This window comes from Blennius ocellaris (genome assembly GCF_963422515.1).
Source record: "Blennius ocellaris genome assembly, chromosome: 15".
Lineage (NCBI taxonomy): Eukaryota > Metazoa > Chordata > Actinopteri > Blenniiformes > Blenniidae > Blennius > Blennius ocellaris.
Window position 1 is genome coordinate 25,264,051 of NC_137664.1, and position 4,536 is coordinate 25,268,586.

Below are 4,536 nucleotides of genomic sequence, written 5' to 3' on the forward strand. Positions count from 1 at the left end.
ACCAGACAACCGCAGCGCAGGAGCAGTAATCCGCTTCCGACGCTCAGAGCTGGACAGCTGCATCCGCCCTGCTCTTAAAGGGGCCGCAGCACGAGGCGTCACGACGCAAGAGCTCCTCCTCACCCCCCTCACCTCACCCTCCTCATCCCTCCCCACCCCCACCTCCTCCCTCCTCACCCCCTCACCTCACCCTCCTCATCCCTCCCCACCCCCACCTCCTCCCTCCTCACCCCCTCACCTCACCCTCCTCAGCCCCACCTCCTCCTCACTCCTTACCCCATCACCCCTCACCTCCTCACTCCCCTAACCTCCTCCTCCTCACCCCTCCCCACCCCCACCTCCTGCCTCCTCACCCCACCTCCTCCTCACTCCTTACCCCATCACCCCTCACCTCCTCACTCCCTTAACCTCCTCCTCCTCCTCCTCACCCACCTCCTCATCCCTCCCCACCCCCACCTCCTCCCTCCTCACGCCACCTCCTCCCTCCTCACCCCACCTCCTCCCTCCTCACGCCACCTCCTCCCTCCTCACCCCACATCCTGCTCAATCCTTATCACCTCAACTCCTCCTCCTCCGCACCCCCCTCACCTCCTCTTCCTCCTCACCCCCTCACCTCCCCATCACCTCCTCCTCCTTAACCCTCACCTTCTTACTCCTCAGCCTCACTCCCCCTCACCTCCTCACTCCCCAATCCCTCACCTCCTCCTCACTCCTCACCCCTCACAACCTCCTCCTCACCCATCGTCACCCCCTTCTCACTCCCCTCACCTCTTCACCCCTTTCACCTCATCCATACTCCTCACCTTCTCCTCCTCCTTCTGGTACTCATAATGATAAAACTACCACTGACACCACTTTAGGGCAGCACATGGTTGTTGGGATGTCACAAGACCTAGAGATGAGCGAGTACACCACTATCTCCATCTTTATGTTTATCTGTTCAACCATCTATCATCTGTATCCGTATCTGTACTCTGAGTGGGCGGGGCCTTAACTGGAAGTGAAAGTGATTCAAGTGAAACAGGGTGGGGCTTAAATTGGTACATTATTTTAAGTCTGAAATTGATCTTGATTGATCAGAAATGTCTTTATTTATTGTTTATTTGAAAACTTTACAGAACAGCCTCAGAATTGAAATTCAATGTTTTATATATATATTAAAAAACGATATAGGATATACAGTATATACAGTTTAATTTGTTGCATATATATATAATATTTATTTTTGTGAACAGCCATATACAATTATGGCTGTTCATAAATATAAACATTAATATAGGCAAGTTTGTGTGTTCAACCTTATGTGTGTAAGTGGGCTGTAAGACTGTTTATTTTTTAATGATCTGTGTGAACTTGGTGCTGGCAGATGGAAATAATCAATCAGCCTTGTTCAGTGTAGAAAAGGGTTAGCACCACATTCAGTAAGAGCAAAGTCTTCCCACTGACTTTACACCACCAGCCAAACTAAGAGCAAGCAGACGGTAAAAAAAATACGAGACCGGAGTGGAGGCAGTGACCGAAGCGACACGAGCCGTTTGCAGCTCTGTCTCATCAAATACGTTATGAAAATATGTATACGTTGTACGTTATGAAACAAGGTGAAACAAGGTGAAACTTTTAATATCATAAAAACTGAAATGGATGCAAGCTGAAGAAAACCTAAGGATACTGGGCGCCGTGTGTGACTGGCCAATCACAGAGCGTGAAGACAGTCAGTTACCAAATGAGGATTTTCCTTCAGCATGAGCACGGATATTGATGAGTTTTACTCATATCATGTTCGTACTCGTAAAAAATGCTTTATCAGGACTCATCCCTAACAAGACCGTAGAAAGTTTGTTCATTTCCAAGGAAAAACAATTTTCCTTGGAATTTGCCATTATACAGTTATGATGTGAATTCTGACTCAGGAAGGTGACTGAGCATCACTCACAGCAGGGAGGACCTTCTACCACTGCAGACCCTGTCAGGAACTTGGACTGAGGTCTCCTTTAAGAGTGGGCGGGCCATAGGTCTGGGCGTTCCAGCACCACACCTGTGGCCACTTTCCAGTCATCACCCTGCCCTATATATATGTCCTGTCTGTGTTTAGTCATTGTTGGTTTGTTAGTCTTCCATGTCTCGTCTGTCCTGTCCAGTGATTGAGTCAAGTGCTGTCAACCATGAAATGAAAGACTTGTTTGAACCCCGCCTGCCTCCAGAGTCCTGCACTTGGGTCCTGTCCGTGATCCGTGACAGACCCATGCAAATCCTCCTTCGCTTTCTGCTCAAAAGACACATCATTTTATAATGAGGCATAATTTATAATGTCAAAGGATGAATAATTTTTTTTGTCCCTGTGGGGATTCTTTTTTTAAATTAGCCGGTACAGCATCACATACATTGGGTGCAATTTAAATGTGTAATTGTGAAAAGAAAAGCTGCAGTGAATCCATTTGAAAATTAACACACTGGGGGCATGGAGAACAAGAATCTGGTGCAGTTTGCTGAAAACACTTGAATTTTTTAAGTTATTTATAAAAAAAGCTATCTTGACAGCATTATTTCAGTTAGGTGTGATTTTAGTGTGTAGTTGTGGGGGGGAAATGCAGCATTTGGGAATAGACAGGACAGGAACGTGGTGCAGTTTGCTGAAAACAATTTGATTTGAATTGTTAGGAAATGTACTGCCTGTACAGAAATATAGTGTATTGAGTGTGATTTAAGTGTGTAAATCTGATCATGTTGACGTTGTCGATAGGAATGCAGCAATACCACTTTATTCCCAACACAGTAGTGTATGAGTACTTGCGTTTGAGTACTCACTGATACAGATACAGAGTACTTACACACATTCATTTTTTCCACAGACGTTATTTGAACAACATTCCTACATTGTGATGTACTGACGTTAAAAATTGATTCTTTTATGGCACTGCCACATATACTGTAAGAAAACTTTTTTTTCCTATTTTTTTTCTTCTCTTGTCCTGTTCGGCAGGTTGGACAGACAGTATGATGTGATTGAGAGAGAGAGAGTGGGGGAAAGGGGGATGGGTGGGGGACAACACACAATACCCTTGTTAGTGCTACTTATATTATTTACAGTTATCACACTGATCCAAATATGTTCTAACTGTTGTGAGATTACATCAGCCTGAGCAGCTCTATCTAGACAGTAACAGGATTTTCCAATCCAATCCAATCCACTTTATTTATATAGCACATTTTACAAACGAAGCGTTTACAAAGTGCTTCACATACTGCACATAAAACTAAACAGTCCAACACTAAATAAGTATAAAACCATAGAATAAAAATCAAAACAGATGAAAAACTACAAACACATTAAGAAACTACAAATAAGAATAAAACAATTCAAAAGAATAAATAGAAAAATAAAGACGCTTAAAAAGCAATAAAATAAATGAGAACAATAAATAAAACAATAAGTAAAAGACACAGGGGACCACACGACTCACGCGGCGTTAAAAGCCTGAGAATAAAAGTGGGTTTTAAGACGAGATTTAAAACAGTCCACAGTGGGGGGGCTGTTGGGACGTGGAGGGGCAGAGCGTTCCACAGCTTAGGGCCGACAACGGAGAACGCTCTGTCCCCTCTGGTTTTACACTTGGTCTTAGGACCCACGAGCTGGAGCCCTCAGACCTCAGAGTGCGCGGGGGGGTTGGTAAATTTGAATGAGGTCTGTAATATACTAAGTCGTGCCGCAGCGTTCTGGACTAACTGCAAGCGGGAAAGTGCTTTGTGGCTAACGCCAGAATAAAGTGTGTTGCAGTCGTCCAGACGAGAAGAAATAAAAGCATGCACGACTTGCTCAAAAAGATTAAAAGATAAAAACGGCTTAACCTTAGATAAAAGTCGAAGATGATAAAAGCCGATTTTAAAACGCCATTGATCTGTTTATCAAATCTAAAATCACTGTCTATGGTGACGCCAAGGCTGGTGACTTTGGGATGCAAATAATTTTCGAGTGATCCCAAGTCCGTGAGGGCTGATCCAAATACCATCATTTCGGTTTTTCCCTCATTGAGTTTTAAAAAATTCTGGGCTAACCAAGCCTTAATGTCACCTAGACAGTCGAGCAGGGGTGTCAGGGGGCTGTGCTCATTCTTGGCGATAGTGTTGGAATTCGTACCCGTGTTCTCCTGAATTCCTGCGTGTTCGTTTGATCCGGGAGAGGCAGAAAGAGAGTGTTAATTTCTTCAATAATGCATTTAATAATCACACAAACAAGAGATTACAAAAATGCATATCAGATTATACAATCCTACAAAATTCCATATATCAGAGATTACATAATACGAGCTCGGACCGTTCTTCTCTGCAGACCCAAGAATGCAGACCAGGTTTACAATGAAGAAGGGCCCCGTTGCAACGTGGGGTTCATATTTATACATTTGCATACGCCACCTCAACCTCACATTGGTCAGTTCCTCGTGATGTATGCGTTGCTATGGTGACGTTGCTATTCCTTTGTCTCCAAAACTGCTTAAAACTGGTTTTACTCAGAGCTTGACGCTCCGTGGGACCAAAGTG